Source organism: Podarcis bocagei (assembly GCF_964188305.1).
Source record: "Podarcis bocagei genome assembly, chromosome: 14".
Classification (NCBI taxonomy): Eukaryota; Metazoa; Chordata; class Lepidosauria; order Squamata; family Lacertidae; genus Podarcis; species Podarcis bocagei.
Window position 1 is genome coordinate 24,834,744 of NC_138139.1, and position 18,319 is coordinate 24,853,062.

An 18,319-nucleotide genomic window follows, 5' to 3' on the forward strand; every position below is an offset into this window, starting at 1 on the left:
TCTTATAAGCCTTGATTATGTCTGGCATTTCTTTCTCCCTCACCCCACACCCAAACTAAAGAAGTCCCAAATGTCACAAACTTTTCTTACAGGCGATCCAGTCCACCCATCCTTTTTGTTGCCCGCCTATATGTGTAAGGAGCTGCTTCATCTCGAATTTAGCCCAGTATTGCCAGCAATGACTGGCAGCAGCATTCCAGGGGTTCAGACAGGGTTCTCTCCCAGCCCAAGCTGGAGATGCCAGAAATTGAATCTGGGACCCTCTGCATGCAAAAGAGACACTCTACTACTCAGCTATGACCCTTCCCCACTCTATAATATACGTGCGAAGATGCAGCAAACAGAAAGATGCAGCAACCAGAAATGTACTGCTTGCACCATACATATGTATTGCATACAGTGGTGCCTCGGGTTAAGTACTTAATTCGTTCTGGAGGTCCGTTCTTAACCTGAGACTGAGAACCAGTGTGGTGTAGTGGTTAAGAGCGGTAGTCTCATAATCTGGGGAACCAGGTTCGCTTCCCTGCTCCTCCACATGCAGCTGCTGGGTGACCTTGGGCCAGTCACACTTCTTTGAAGTCTCTCAGCCCCACTCACCTTACAGAGTGTTTGTTGTGGGGGAGGAAGGGAAAGGAGAATGTTAGCCGCTTTGAGACTCCTTCGGGTAGTGATAAAGTGGGATATCAAATCCAAACTCTTCTTCTTGTTCTTAACCTGAAGCACCACTTTAGCTAATGGGGCCTCCTGCTGCCGCCGCGCCGCCGGAGCACAATTTCTGTTCTCATCCTGAAGCAAAGTTCTTAACCCGAGGTACTATTTCTCGGTTAACGGAGTCTGTAACCTGAAGCATATGTAACTCGAGGTACCACTGTAATGGCATTTGGATATTTGCCAGTTTATTCTGCATCTCTGACCTGACCTGACCATTTTGAGCATGGAATTTACCCTTTTCCACAGCTGCCATACATTGCACTGCCATTTTCACCGGGGTCTCCACCATAACCCAAAGATCACTTCCTACCAGCTCAGATGCCATCAGTGTATATTTAAAAATCCCCCCCCCAAAAAAAAAATAAAGTAAACCCCCAAATGGGGTGAAAGGTGAACAGACCTCTAGGTCACATCCCTGCTATGCAGAGAAAGCATTATTATGTCATTTTTAGAGTATGGAGAATCCTGGAAACTTTATTAATTCCTTTTTGTTTATTTCACAAGATTGATTATCACTCAGTTTTGATAAAACTTCAAAGCAGTTAAAATAAAACGATGAAACTATCAATTAAAAAGTTTTTTAAAAACTATTCAGAACATTCAAAAAATAATTAACAATAGCTATTTTTTATATATTTTTATTGAATTTATATACCTCCCTATACCCAGAGGTCTCAGGGCAGTTCACAGGTTAAAAACCAGATTAAAACACATGTCAACATTCTAAAAGATTGGATGGGCTTGCCCAAGGCTTTTCTTTTTCCCAGCCGGAACTCACTGGAACTTAATTCCAGAATCTCTCCACGCCCCAATGCCATTACAGTCATACCTTGGAAGTCAAATGGAATCCATTCTGGAAGTCCATTCGACTTCCAAAACCAAAGTGTGGCTTCTGATTGGCTGCAGGAAGCTCCTGCACCCAACTGGAAGCCACAGAAGCCCCGTTGGACATTCGGCTTCCAAAAATAGTTCGTAAACCGGAACAGTCATTTCCAGGTTTGCAACTTTCAGGAGCCAAAATGTTCGGAAATTAAGCTGTTCAACTTCCAAGGTACGACTGTATAAGAGAACAAGGGAGGCGTTCATGGTGAGTTCTGGCACCTCTTTTCCTAGAAACATAGCAGTGGGCTTGCCTAAACAAAAATGCTTTGAGCAGGCACCAGAAAGAGTACAGTGGAAACACTTGCCTGATGTCAACAGGCAGTGAGTTCCAAAGTGTAGGTATTGCCACAGGAAAAGACTGATTTCTTTTAAATGTGGAATGAGCATTATGAGACACCCATAACAGTGCCAGTTTAAAGTGATCAAGTGGGCATATATGGAGGAAGGCGATCCTGCCAGTAAACTGGTCCCAAGATGTTAAGGCCTTTGTATACTCAGGGCTGTCTTAAGCATATGCGGCACAGGGGTGCAAAGATCTGCCCGGCACCCCCCCCCAGTTGCCCAGTCCCAGGCGCGCAGGAGGGCAGAACTGGCCGGCCGCATTAGCATCTCGCTGGCTCGGTCACCCCTGAACTCACAGCACAGAGCCACCCGCAGCAGAAGAGCCTGCCGCTGTGCTCCGACTGACGGGCGGGCTCTTCCCCGAACTCAACTCTCAGGCCCTGGACTCTCGACCTGGCGTCCCTGAGAGCCCAGCGCCTGGGTGCCCCACACCCCTAGCACCTATGGATAAGATGGCCCTGTGTATACTAATAGCAACACCTTGAACTTGTCCTGGAAGCAAATCAGCAACTGGTGTACTGACAAAGTCTCAGTCCTGTCAGCATCTATGCCACAGCATGAAACATTGACCTTACAGAGCTAGTTTGCAGCACCCTAAACAAACGACAGTTCCCAGGATTCTCCATGACTAACAGTGATGGAAGAGTCATTTCAGGATATAATGTGGAGGTGCTGCTTGGACAATACTGTCCTTATTCCAGAATCTCCTGCTCTTTCAAGTGTTGGCAGTAGGTTCCCACACTCCCGTGTCCTTATTTTAAGCCAGGCTGAGGTTTGGTTGTGGTGGGGGTGGAACAAGGACCCCTGGCAAACCTTTCCATTCTGCTGAAGCCTGCCCTTGTGTTGTGACGAGTTTTCTTTACTTACCGCAGATTGTTTTAATCAGGTTTTCAAAGCCAGCCCTTTCCATGCTTCACTGCGACTGTCCAAAGACAATGAGCTGCGTGTTGCTTAGAAAGGAACATCTGACTGGCTTTAATAGATTTTACGAGCCAGTGTAGCGCTTTCACATTAGATGCAGTTTTACATCTGAGAGATATCCTGGGTATTTAATCCGCACAAACAGCGCAGATATAAAGGAGGGTGAGAGAGGACATTGAACCCTGAAGACCTCCCTAAGAGATAGATTTCATTTTAATAAGGGACAAGGCGGCCATTTAATTCACACAGACCCCTCGGTGGTTCCCCCTACATGCCGCCTTTGGGATATAACACAGCTCTCTTTACATCCACTTTATATGAGGCTCCTTTTCAATAGCAAGATAATAATACTATGAAATAATCTACCTATGGATTTTTTGGGGGGAGGTGGTGGTTGTAGGGGGATACAGTTTTTACAGGGAAACTTTTAATTCAATGCTTTTCTTTCTTTCTTTTTAAAAAAAAATTCTTTCAGCTTCTTGTGTTCCCTAAAAAATGAAGTTTTCAATTGCCTTATTGAAAAGCTGATTGGGAGAAAGCATTTAAAATGAATAAAAATAACCACAAATGCCTTTTAAATAGCTATGTTTATACTGCTGGGCAATGTATTTACAATAAAGTCCCTTGATTATTATTTTTTAAAAAAAGAATAAAATCATGATGGGTTACAAATGTTTTATTATTATGGATTTTTAGAACAGGAAAATAAACTTTTGGGTAAATTAAATATGATTGCAGGGATGTCTCTCCATGACAATGGCGTAGTGAGTGTATTATTTGTGCTTTGTTTACTGTGTCTTAGTGTTTCAATACTTTATTAGTTGATATTTTAAATAGTTAAACTGATTCCCCCCCTTATCCAAATTGAACTTTTTTCTTTATAAGGAAAGATGGGGTACAAATGAATGAATGAATGAATGAATGAATGAATGAATGACTAAAGGGTTCTGGAGAAGCAAGCTTTGCTCAAAGTAGACTCAGTTGAACAAATAGACCTAAGTTAGTTGCACTCGTTAATTTCAGTGGCTCCTTTCTGAGAATAACTAATGTGAGATACAACCCAAAGCAATTTATTTTATTCAGGAAATTTCTGTAACACTATCCCTGCCCTCCACCCCTCAAATGAGACGGCTGTTATGGCAGATCAGAAATAAAATACAAACCACTTTTAAAAGTTAAAGCGACTTCAAACTAAGAAAGAAAAGCAAATCAAGAAATCCGCAATATTTCGGTAATAATGCTGTACTATTTTCAATAGATATATATATATTTTAAAAATCTTTTATTTCATTTAACAAAATTTATATGCCCCTTTTGTTTTAATGAAACCTCAAAAAGGTTTACAAGCGAAAACAAAATAGTGCATTAAGGCTTTCAATAAAAGACAGCTTTTTAAAGAAAAACACCAGGCATTATTATAATTTTAAAATCCATTAAGGTGCCCAAGAGAATGAAAATGTCAGTCATGCTCTGAATTTCTGGGGGGGGGGGGGATACTGAGGTGTCTGGTTTGTCTCCTGCTGCCAGTTCTAGAAAATGGATGTAACAGAGCTTTAGGCAGATTCCCACCCTTACCCCAGTGGTGATAATTCCTGGGGCCCAACGCAATATTTTGGGGGGGCGCTTCCTCCAATGTTCAGAAAAATCAGACCAAGCACGGAGCTGAGCGTGGCCCTGCTTCAATGCCTGGTTCCTCCTCCTCCCTTAGAGAGGAAGGAGCTGAAAAGCAGCTCCCAGCTTGTTATAGTGGCAGCAGTAGGAAGAGGAAGAGCCACCAGCCATTCAACCAGTCCCTGACTTCTCCAACGTCCTGATGTGACGTGACGTCATGCACGTGATGTCATTGTCCCCCCCCCCCAAATCTCCCTCACATATTGGCGCCTCTGCCCCCAAACTATCTGAGGCCTCTTGAGCTAAAGATCTGAAGCCACATCCTCTTTTTTACTGCCCAGAGTGGCTGGGGAAACCCAGCCAGATGGGTGGGGTATAAATAAATTGTTGTTGTTGTTGTTGTTGTTGTTGTTGTTGTTGTTGTTGTTGTTGTTGTTGTTGTTGTTGTTATGTAAAGCAGTATCAATTCCCAGAGTGCTTTAACAATCAAACCCTCATCTCAGGGATCTCTGAGTATTATAGTCAATGCTTTTCTTTCCTGGGGGCACGCAGAGGTACACATACCTCTAAATATTTTGTGAATCTAAGTTTGGCCTCATTGAGGGGCAGTATTTCAATATGAGTAGGAAAATGAGAGTACCCCTAAACATTTTTAAAGGGAAAAAAAGCACTGGTTATAGCTTTGGGAGCTATTATAACAACTATCAGAACTATCAGCTTAATAAACAGCAGTTCCCAGGATTCTTTGGGAAAGCCATAGAATTTAAAGTGCTATTATAGTGCTTTACCTGTATAGTGCAGTTGGGGCGTTAGTTGGTTACCACCCCATTTATTTGCTCTTGTAATACAGTGGTACCTTGGTTCTCAAACTTATCCATTCCAGGAGTCCGTTCAATTCCCGAAACCATTCAGAAACCAAGGCACAGCTTCTGATTGGCTGCAGGAGCTTCCTGCACTCAAGTGGAAGCCAAGTCGGATGTTCGTCTTCCAAAAAACATTCGCAAACCGGAACACTTACTTCTGGGTTTTCTGCATTCGGGAGACGATTTCTACAACAACTAAGCCGTTCAGGAACCAAGGTAGCACTGTATGTATATGAGTGTGTGTGTGTGTGTGTGTAATAATCTCTCTCACATGCATACACACTCAAAGAAAGAACTGTCAAAACCTGACAGGAGTCATGTCATGTCCAAAAATCATCATCCTTCTTTGTACACCTTTCACTGTTTTTGTTGTAAATTCCTCTGCTCATCAGCCTTTTTTGAAAGTCACAGAGATACCACCTCAAGGATTTCCTTTTTTTCTACACCTTGAAATACAAAGCATAACTGTGTGTGTGTGTGTGAGAGAGAGAGAGAGAGAGAGAGAGAGAGAGAGAGAGAGAGAGAGAGAGAAGTTAGGTTGGCTTTCTTTCTCATATTCCAGGTAGCAATTCCTGATTTGAGGGGATCTCCTAAGTTCGTATAAAAAAAAAAATGCAATGTCTAATTTATTGCTTCATTTGTGGCTGCTGCTACAGCAAGGTAAATTTATTCTGATTTGCACAACCGAACTCCCTCCTGTGACAGTGACTAATTATTACCTCAGTTAAAATAATGAAAGTGTCGGAAAGTGTCCGAATGCAATTTGTTAGGAAAACATGTGGCATGCTGTGTTACCCCAGCCCCGGAAAGAAAAAAAAAAGCCTAAGTGATCAGAAAGCATGGCGAATTAAGATATTGTTCCCCCCCAAAGGTTACAAATCGATAAGTGGAATTTCAGAAACTCCAAGAGCCAGGGGAAGAAAATTCAGTTGCAGGTCGAGAAAAAGTAGGTTTTTTTCTTCCTAACAAGCAGAAGTTATGTTGGATGGGGAAAATTCATAGCGACAATTTATATTAAGAATGTTCAAATAATTTTCTTCAGTTATGGTTGAAGGTGTGAGGCAGGTATTCTATATCTGTGAGTCTCCTGATAGATTCTACACTGGTCAATAATTATATTCAGTATTTTTATATATGCAATAGATATGAATAGAAGATTTTTCGTGTGTCACCCGTGCTTCCCCCCCCCCCTAGAAAAATAGGTGCCAGTACTCACCATGAAGTTGTTACAGTGTCACACATTTTAACATAACAACAACAAAAAGAGGTGTCCGTACTGTGTACCATTCAGTACCCCCTGAAAAAACAACAACACATTGCATGTCACACTGAATATGGATACAAGCTGCCTCTATGCATTTACTAGTGTTTGTGTGAAATATTATACACTTCTTGATTTCTACGGACTGTACACCCGTTGAATGTTACAGGTGAATAACTGAATGAGTGTGCAGCTCAGCTGTGTACATAGCTGCACACATCACACTCTCACTGCCTTGCCATTAGCATGCTCAGAGCACTTAAGAAATTCAAGTTGCATAGACCAATTTAATTTACACCCAAGCCACTATGAACTTATCACTCAATCAATACAAAATGATCAGAATGAAGATAAGCATATGATGATAAGAGAACATAATGAGCTGATAGAAAATGGAAGGAGGCGTGCCTGCATCTTGCAAAGGGATGTTGAATGTAGAGCTGGTGCTAAGTTTCCTAACTGGAAGGATCAGAAAAGCATGTTCAGGAGAACATCTCCCCACTCACTCCTATATTATCCAAGCTCAAACACCCACCAAAGCTCAGGTCTTGGCTCACCTTGGTTTGAGTCTCTCTCTTGGCGCCCAAGCATCACATCTCCTGCAGGGAGATTCTCCTGAAGGGATTCCCAAATGGCATGACTTAAGTGTTGGTTTTAAGATATCTGTCATCGCCCAAAGGAAAGAAAAACTAATATGCCCTGTCTTCTGGGCAGTGATATTTTGCTTTTGAGCATGCTCTGAGTTTCAATTCTCACTAGTGTGAGACTTCCACCAACCCCAGCCTGCTTCAACAGGGAGTTGGATGTAGCTTAGTGGTAAAAGCACAGGCTTTGCATGCAAAAGGTACAAGGTTCAATCCCCAGTGCCTGCAGATAGGCCTGTCTGAAACTCTTGAGAGCTGCTACCAATCGCCCGGTCGCGACCTGGGAGGGAGCGCAGAGAACCAGCTCCTGGTTTTCTGGGCGTTGCGGAGGTCTGGGGAGCCGCTAGGGCGCAGCGAACCCGAAAAATTCTAAGGGGGGAACCCTTGGGAGACTGGCCCCCTGCAGCGTGGAAGCGGTCAGGACACCTCTCTGCCCCGATAGGGCGTGAAGACGGAGACCGCTAGCGCAACTGGGGATAGTTCCGGCCCCGCAACGTGACGCCTCGAGCTCCAGCCAGGAGAGGTGACGGACCTCCAAAAGAGAAGGAAGGCAGACGCAGCGTGTGGCAGCGTTTACTTAGAACGCGTTCTTTTGCTTTTTTGCTTTTTTGGAAGCGCAAAGCTAATAGCGGAGCTGCGTGCTGCCTGGAACCTTTTTTCTTTTCTTTCAAGAAGTGTATAGGGGAGTTCACTTGGCGATGGGACTAAGATGGCGCAGGTGGAAGTCGGCGGTTTGAGGAGGCTTCGTGCAAAGACTGTCTGAGTGAGTGAACTTTAAGTTGTGGAACCAGAAGCGTGGTGTACCTGCTTAAAAGCCTTAATTGACTACTAAGATCGACTAAGGGGGGGGGCGGCAATAGCCAGCCCCTCTGTGTCGTTAGCGCTGTTTCTGGCCGCTGTACGTCTATTGGATTTTAAACTGCTTGAATTGTTTTCTACTTTTATATATTTTGTAATGGACACAAGGAAGTTTTGAGGTGCTTTTGGCCGCCCCTGAAGGGTATTTAGACCGGCCCTGAGAACTTAGAGGAACGGACGGATTATTTTAGGAGAGAGGTGGGGTGCCTCTGCTGCCTCTCCTTCTCCTTTTTTCTTTTCTTTTCTTTCTCCCACCCTCCGCCTCGCTGCTTGGAGACTACCTATTGGCAATTGGATTTGGATTGGAAAGGGGAGTATATACCTTTAAGGATTGATTGTGGACCTTTAAGGCCTGATTGTGGACAGAAAGCCCTGCCGATTTGTGACTCAGGACTAGTGGGGGAAAGTGGATTGGTGAGAAGAATTTGAAAGATAACGCCGGGACTTTAAAGTGGAACTACTCCTGCTCTATGCCGCCCGCGCCCCCTTCGGGCATTTCTCTTTAAATTTGGATTTTTGGCACAGACGCTGATATAGACCTCTGCCCTGGGGGTGCTTGGAGATTTATGTTTGGATTTAACCCCGAAGAGCCTGGACATTTTTAGATGGTGAAAATTGCCTCATCCTTGTTCTAATTTTCTGTTTTATTTCCTCTTTGTTTTCGCTTGTAATTGTTGATATCTGTTGAAATTTAAAGGAGGGACTCAAAGGGAGGGGAAAGTGGGAGAGGGGGGGTAAAGAAATTGGGTGGGGGAAATTTGGGAATGGCGGGGAAGGATGGAAAGGATGGGAAAAAGGGGGGTGGGACTCCGGGGGAGAGGAAATGCTCCCGCCAGGAAGAAATCAAGGATCTAGACAATTTGTGGGCAAGAATAAAGGAAGAATTTAAACAAAATACAATATGCATGGAATATAAGCTAGGAGAGGTACAAGAGAGAATTGATAAAAGGATAGAGGGGGCAGTTGGGGAACTCTCGGCCAAAATCCAGGACCTCTCTGTTAAGTCCAGTTTGATTGAAGAATCTAACAAGAAATTACAGAAAGAGATAAGGGAGCAGAAAAGGGAGACAATGAAGGTGAAAGAAGAGTTAAGAGAGCTAAGCAGCTCACAAGACAGGATATGGGACAATCTAGCCATGGCAGATATGCGACAAAAGCAGCTACACTTGAAATTCAGGGGAGTAGCTGAGGAAAGAAATGAAGATATAAGAGGAAAAATGATTAGAGAACTGTCTAAATGGCTAGACATAAGGGAGGAAGAGTTAGCTCTCTCTATAGAGAATGTTTTCAGGATGTCAAGACCTAAACATTTTAGAACTAACAAATTCTTGGGAGACTGTTTAGTGATCTTCAACTCAGTGGAAATGAAAAACCTAATCTTAAGGAAGAGCTACCACAATAGATTAAGAATCGATGGAAGACCCATTATTATATATAAAGAAATACCGGTCAGGTTATTACGTAAAAGAGAGGGATATAAACAGGTGGTAGCTGTTCTGAAGAGAAAGGGGATACAATTTAGATGGGAGTTCCCGGAAGGGATTACCTTTCACTATAAGGACAAGAAATTTAGATTGATGGACACGCAGGAGGCTGAGAAGTTTTTGAGAAGGTACGAGAAAGACCTGGGAAGGCCAGAGAATAGACCTGGGAGCAGGGAGAAGGTTGGGGAGGGGGCGGGAGAGGGAGGGGGCGGGAGGAGGACGAGGGGATGGAAGGAACAGATGAGGAAGATGATGAAGCCGTGGTGGGAGCGGAGGCGGCAGAGGAGGGGGAGCTCTTAGGTAATAGAGGCAGTAGAGTCTAGTTCGAGACCTCGGCCAGAGAAACCGTAATAGATAAAGAGAAACAATAACACACACACTAAACTTCTTATCCTGGAATGTGAATGGGTTGAATGAGAAAGTTAAAAGGAATAAAATTGAGAGAGTGTTGAAAAACAAAAACTATGATGTAATTTGCTTCCAGGAAACCCATATTGCGAAGAAACATAAACATATTTTGATGAATAAAAAATTAGGAGTAGAGTTTATTAATTCAGAGGTAAATAAAAAAAAGGGGTAGTGATATATGTAAAAGAGAAGTGGGACCCCGTACAAATTTGTAAGGACGAGGAAGGAAGAATTCTAGGGATCCAACTAAATTTTAGAGGGGAAAAAATTAATGTAGTGACGGTCTACGCCCCGAATAAAAACAGAGCAGAATTTTTCGAGAAACTTGAAGGAATCCTATCAGAATTAGAAACGCATAGATTGATCCTGCTCGGGGATATGAATGGTGTGCCAGTACCGGAGCTGGACAGGAGCGTAAAGAGAGGGAATCCTAATAGAGGGAAACTGCCGAAATCTTTTAAGGACTTAGTGGATAATTTTGATTTAGTTGATGTCTGGAGACACAAAAACCCTACTTCTAAACAATTCACTCATTACTCAGAACCACATCAAAGTTGGGGTCGAATTGACCAAATTTGGACGACGAGAAACCTTATCTTAAGGGTGAAGAGATGTGAAATTTTACCCAGGACACTTTCTGATCACTGCGCGTTGGTAATGGAAATTAATGGCGGGCGTAAGGGACAATATAGATGGAGGATGGAGGAAAATTTACTGGATAATGATGATGTGAAAGAAAAGGTCAAAGGCACCTTAAAAGATTATTTGGATTTGAATTTGAAGGGGGAACCCACTATAGATATTGTATGGGACGCCAGTAAGTCGGTCATGAGGGGGGTCTTAATTCAACAAAATAATCTTAGGAGGAAACTAAGAGAACAAAAGAAAGAAGAAATCCTCACACAATTGAGAAATTATGAGAGGAAATTGACTATAAATCCAGCAGATGCTGAGGCCACCCGTGCCTTAAAGGTGCTACAGGCCCAATATTCAGCTATACTAAACCAGGAAATAGATTGGAGAATCAAATATATGAAGCAGAGGTTTTTTGAATCGGCAAATAAAATGGGGAAATTACTCGCGTGGCAGCTGAGAAAGAGGAAAAAGCAAAATGTGATAAGTAAAATAATAATGGAAGATAACATCATAGAAGCCCCAGATGAAATAGAAAAAAGGTTCGTTCAGTTTTTTGAAAAGTTGTATGAAAGAGGAACTGAAGATAGATTAGAAATTGAAAGATATTTGGAGCAGGAAAGAGGAAAATATATATCGGAAGAGGACAGAACACGATTAAATAAGGAAATCACTGTAAATGAAGTGAAGGAAGCTATCAATAGGATGAAAAATGGAAAGGCCCCTGGGCCAGATGGTTTGCCCTCAAAATACTATAAAACACTAGAGGAACTCCTTGCTCCAGTGCTTAGAGATGTTATTAATAACATCCTCCAGGGAGGGAAAATTCCCGGCTCCTGGAAGGAGGCATTCATAACCTTAGTTCCAAAATCAGAAACTGAGAAAACTGATATAAAAAATTACAGGCCAATCTCTTTGCTTAATAACGACTATAAGATCTTTGCCGATATAATGGCAAGTAGACTCAAGAAGCTATTAATGAAATACATCCATAAAGACCAAGCGGGATTCCTCCCTAACCGACATCTGAAAGATAATGTGCGCCATATATTAAACATCATTGAATATTTAGATACAAGGATAGACATCCCAGCCGCACTAATCTTTATAGACGCCGAGAAGGCGTTTGATAATGTCTCCTGGGAATTCTTATCACTATGTTTGGAAAAGGCAGGTATAGAAGGCCCCTACCTGAGAGGAATTAGAGCAATTTACTCGGAACAACAAGCTATGTTGATTATAAACAACAGCCTAACTAAATCATTTAAGATTGGGAAAGGTACAAGGCAGGGCTGCCCCTTATCCCCCCTGCTCTTTATAATGGTCTTGGAAGTGATTGCAAATAGAATAAGAGACGCAGTGGGTGTGAAGGGGATAAGAATTGGTAAGAAAGAATTTAAGTTAAAGGCATATGCTGACGACCTAGTCCTTTCCCTGGAAGAACCAGTGGACAGTGCATGTAAAGTGATAGAATTATTAGAGGAATTCGGCAGACTGTCAGGATTTAGATTAAATAGGAAGAAAACAAAAATTTTAACAAAAAATGTGGCTATTGAGGATAAAATTCAATTGGAACAAAGGACCGGTATAAAAATTGTGAATAAGGTAAAATATTTGGGAATCTGGCTATCTCCAAAAAATATAAATTTGGTAGAAGAAAATTATGATAAGATATGGCAGGAAATAAAAAAAGATCTGGACATCTGGCTGAGGCTGAAGCTCTCATGGACGGGGAGGATGGCGGCGATTAAAATGTGCATCCTCCCAAGGTTATTATTCCTGTTCCAGAATATCCCGATAATTAAAGGCACCACCCGTTTCAGGAATTGGCAAAGAACTTTGACTAAGTTCATTTGGCAGGGGAAGAGAGCCAGGATAAAGCTTAAATACCTGACAGATGCAAGAGAGAGGGGCGGATTTGCGGTACCGAATATAAGGTTATATTATGAGGCAGCTTGTTTAAGCTGGTTAAAGGAATGGGCCACCCTTAGAAACACTGATCTATTGGACCTGGAGGGCTTTGATATTAGGTTCGGGTGGCATGCCTACCTGTGGCAGGGGAAAGGTGAGATTCACAGAGGGTTTTCTAGTCACATAATTAGAGGTTCACTATTGGAGGTGTGGAATAGATATAAAAAATTGATTGAAAAAGGGACCCCCTGGTGGCTCTCTCCAGTGGATATTGTCAAAATAAAAAAACCAAATATGATGGGAGAAAGATGGACCTACGAGGATCTCCTAATTAAGACAGAAGAAGGTTGGAAGGTGAAGCCTTATGACGAGTTGAAAGATAAGATAAAAGAATGGTTTCAATTCCATCAGATCAATGCACTGTGGAGTGAGCACAAGAAACAGGGGATGAGTGATAAAAAATCAAGATTTCAGATAGAAATCTTAGAGAGTAATGAGAAACACCTCTCTAAATTATATAAACAACTATTGGAATGGGATACAAGAGAGGATTTGGTGAAGGGCGTGATGGTGAAATGGGATAGAGACCTTGGATATAATATCGATTATAATAAATGGCAGATACTATGGAGGAAGGGTATAAAATTTACAGCGTGTGCAACTCTCCGAGAGAACCTAGAGAAAATGATGTACCGCTGGTATCTGACCCCAGCTAAGCTAGGAAAGATGTATAAGACTGTTGATAATAGTTGTTGGAGATGCAAAGAGAAGACTGGGACCTTTTTCCACATTTGGTGGACCTGTGAGATAGTGAAGGAATTCTGGGGAAAGATCTTTGATGAACTGAAAAAAAATTTAAAATATAATTTCCCCAAGATACCTGAGTTGTTTCTTTTAGGTATGATTGGTGAGGAAATAAAAAAACCAGATCAAACCTTTTTCCAATATGCGACAGCTGCGGCGAGAATCCTAATTGCACAAAAATGGAAATCCCCCGATATGCCTACGATCGGAGAGTGGCAAGTGAAATTATATCAATACATAGAATTAGCGAGATTAACACAGAAATTAAGGCAAAATAACACTACGAAACTTAAAGATGAATGGAAGAAATTTTTAATTTATGTTGAGAATAATATGGGTATCAGTAATACAACAGCAGAAGTTAATTAATACCGTCGATGTTAAATACTAGTGTAAGTTCTACTGCAAATGTTATGTGTTGACTGTGTAATCCTGGACCAAGTTGAACGGAAGTCTGTCTTTTTACTGTTCTATTTTATCTGTTTTCTTCGTTTTTCTTTTCTTTTTTATTCTTCTTCGGAGTGTCTTCTTCTTTGTAATTTATCTTTTGCTTATTGTTTTTTCACCTTTTATTGATACGTACATATGTATCTGAAGTTGATATGTAACGTGAAGCTTTTTTCTAATAAAATAATAAAGTAAAAAAAAAAAAAAAAAGAGAGCTGCTACCAATCAGTGTTGACAGTACTGAACTAAATGGACCAATGGACACGGATGTGGCAACTTTCCGATTGCCAGATATCTCCATATAATGTAAATTTGGGAAGGTGTGATGGATATAATGGAAGGTTGCTGACATCATCATCATCATTATTTCTTCACTATGAGGTCCCAGCATAGGTTACAGCAATTTAAAAAATGCATTCAAATTAGTTGAAACATACCACAATCAATTGAATAGGGTGGGTTCTGATATATAGGGTTGACCAGAAGTTCTTCTAGAGTTTTGAGTTTTCTTGGAGAATGCTTGGGAAAAACTCTGAGATTTCCCCAAGAGTTCTCTGAGAAAGAACCCACTAATAGTGAGTTTTCCAAGGGAGGGGAATTTGTGATATCTGAGGCTCTTCAGTCCTGTGAGAGGCAGACTAAAATTAAATGGTCGCTCAAGTGTTGTTCATATGAATGCAACTTGTCTATGTCATACTTTCCCTGGATGGAGCGAATATTGTGAAATACTGTAACACATACTTTTTATTACAGAAATTTAGAAATATGTTTAATCCATGGAATGCCAGTTTTGAGGCTATAAAGGAGGAAGTCTGGAATTTCATACTATATCTGTATCGGGCAGCTGGCCTTTGTCGTTCACAATCATAGAGCTTGGGAAAAAACAGTAGCCCATGAAAGTACGCCCTCCATCAGTTTGTCAATAAGTCAATCAGCAGTTTGAGGGCTCACCATTTGGTAAATCTGTTTTGGAAATTTAATCTTGGGAAACTAAAATGTTGAATTCCCCAAGTCATTATACATACATAAATACACACACTACTCAAGTTCAAACAGATAGAGAATGATGGCTGCAAACACTAAGGCAAAATTTCAAATTACCAAAGAATCATATAGCGAATTATGTGGTAAAGTTCTTAGTTGACTCAGCCTCTTTCCTGAAATTCTGATCCTCCTGTATGAATCCGGTTTATATTCTTCTGTGTAGAGTATATATGGCAAGAAAGACTGGAGTTCTGCATCAAAGCATCTAGGTCCCAAACTCAGTTTCATTGGAGTGAGGGATAGTGGAGACTATGGTAGCTTTAGGAAGTATCCAACCTGTGCCTATGATGAAGGCGCTCGCAGCATTAACACCCCAGAAGGTCTTGCTTCTCCCATGGTCATAGCCTTGGATTCCAGCAGAAATAAAGCATGGCTCTGACTCTCTGCCTTCTGCCTGCTTCTAGCCTAGCTCTCTCACACTCCACTCTGGTATTTGTTCTCATTACCAGCCATTGTGGCCCTTGCTTGGCTAATTTAACAATGGGAGCCTCCATTAGATTGCTAGATCCAGGAATTAGAAGGGACTCAAGCATCATACAGCCTAACCCTCCCCCACAACTTACAGTGTGTGTGTGTGTGTGTGTGTGTGTGTGTGTGTGTGTGTGTAAGCTCACAATTTCTGCGGAAGTTACATTTTGGGGATCATGCCTAAAACCATAATCATGTGCAGTGGTACCTCTGGATATGAACTTAATTCGTTCCGGAGGTTCGTTCTTATCCTGAAACTGTTCTGAACATGAGGCGCCATTAGCGAAAGTGTGCACCCCGCTGTGCATGCACATCTTCAGCACATGGTTTCCGCTCGCATCCCGGGGCAAAGTTCGCATCCGGGAGCAACTACTTCCAGGTTAGCGCAGCTTGTAACCCGACGTGTGTGCAACCAGAAGCGTTTGTATCCAGAGGTACCACTATATAGTGAAAACACATTGAGTTCAGTGGTGGGTGGGATTACCAAAGGCTTACTGTACGCTTGCTGCAGGTTTGAAGTAGGGGGTCTTTGTGAATAGTGTGCTCAGTTGGGCCTGCCTCCTCTCCATTCAGAAGACCCTGGCAGGGTAACATGGCTGGCAGCGGGCAGCAGATCTTCAGTCTTTGCTGTTTGCTCTGGGGTACTATGGGGAATTTAAATGTTGACTGGACCCAAGTGCTCAAAACTGCTTTCCGTGTTGTGCTGGAATGGTTGCAAACATGCTACAGGAACAAGTTTTAAGGTATTGCTATTGGCGGATAAAGGATACATTCAAAAGTGTTGTTGTTGTTTAGTCGTTTAGTTGTGTCCGACTCTTCGTGACCCCATGGACCAGAGCACACCAGGCACTCCTGTCTTCCACTGCCTCCCGCAGTTTGGTCAAACTCATGCTGGTAGCTTCGAGAACACTGTCCAACCATCTCGTCCTCTGTCGTCCCCTTCTCCTTGGCCAAAGTATTGGAGTCTCAGCTTCAGGATCTGTCCTTCCAGGGAGCACTCAGGGCTGATTTCCATAAGAATGGATAGGTTTGATCTTCTTGCAGTCCATGGGACTCTCAAGAGTCTCCTCCAGCACCATAATTCAAAAGCATCAATTCTTCGGTGATCAGCCTTCTTAATGTCCAGTTCTCACTTCCATAAAGTAAAGGTAAAGGGACCCCTGACCATTAGGTCCAGTCGTGGCCGACTCTGGGGTTGCGGCATTCATTTCGCTTTATTGGCTGAGGGAGCCGGCGTACAGCTTCCGGGTCATGTGGCTATCATGACTATGCCGCTTCTGGCAAACCAGAGCAACGCACGGAAACGCCGTTTACCTTCCCGCCAGAGCGGTACCTATTTATCTACTTGCACTTTGATGAGAGCTCACCCCGTGACGGGGATTTGAACCACTGACCTTCTGATTGGCAATCCTAGGCTCCACAGCACCACCCGCGTCCTTTGGGCCACCCGCGTCCCTTGCTCACTTCCATAAGTGACTTCAAAAGTGTTACTTTGAACTTAAAGGGAGAAAAAGACATACTAGTGCTAAACACTCCCAATGTTTATATTATGTCCACTAAGAACAGGGTCTTTAGTGTTGTGGCACCTGCCTTTTGGAATGCATTCCCGTTGAGCAGGAGACAGGCACTAACTGCATTGTCATTTAGGCATAACACTCACCTGTTCTTCAGGCTTTACCTTGAAGGGTGATCCAGCTATACTGATGTATTAATCTGCTCTACAGATTTGTACTTGCTTTATGAGTGCAATTTTATTGTTGACTTTATGCTGCCCACCACCATAGTTTTAATAACTGCCGATTTTTTTCTGTCTAACTCCATTCTTGAAGGGCTTCCTGTAAAGTATCGTGTAGTGATTTAGCAATAAAAACATCCATGATAAAAACCATTTATTAAACATTTTCATAGATAACAACAATTGAAACAATTTCACATATAAAAACAATGTCATGTATGAAAACAATTTTATTTTAAGGTAGTTTATATGGAATTTTTATTTTGCAATTCAAAAATAATAATACAAGAGGTGCCTGGAGCAAGCATCATGGCTAGGCCCTGTGGGAGCTCCATGTTCCTGGCAGCTGCCCAGAGATCCCAAGGACTGATGCCAGTCCTAATGAACCCCCTGCCCCATTACTGCTGATTGCTACTTTTAAATAAATGCATGAAGGCCTGAGTGGAAACCCTAAAAATATAGTCACCATTTTTCACTAACATTTTCTGAAGTGGTTGAAAAAGGCAATCCTTTCTATCAATTAATGGTTTGCCCTCGTTCTCAATTGCCCTCGCCAAATCTGATGGATTGTGACTTCATTTACTAACGTGTGGTGACATCATTACATCCAACAATGTCATGACAAGATGTTTCGGCAGTGGGCTGGAGTTTTTCCCCACTTCTACACTGCACGCGCCTACTTTTCATGAGACATATCCATGCTAGTTTCCCACAGCTCAGTAAAGGTTACGACAAAAACGCTCAGATGTAACAATACACAAAACGAAAGAATGAGGTTGGGAATGCATGTTCGGGTATGCACCTGAAGACCCATCTGATTGAAAGTGATATAATGCTCCTGCCTTGATACATTGATACATACACACACAAATAGTGTGAACCAGCGCATGGTAGCATCACTGTTGCCAGAGCAGTTGCGGAGGCAGCAGGAACCATCTCCCCCCTTCCTATTCCAATTTAAATTGGGGGCAATGTTGTTCTGTTTGCTTCCTGTGACATCATTGCAACGCAAACCTGAGTGGCTGCACTGGCGGAGGAACGGGGTAGGGCGGGGGAGTGCACCGCCCCCACACCATCGGGAAGGGGGGGTACCATTGCGGCTGCCCCCTGGACATGCACCACACCCCCAGCACGCCGGGTGCCATGCCCCCACACTGTGCCATGCCCCCGGGACGTGCGCCATGCCCCTGTGGGTGACATACCACACCCGCGTATGTGACCACACCCCGCGGGGTGGCGTGCCACACCCCCAGGATGCACACCAGCCATGCCCTCGCCTGCTCTCCGCCCCA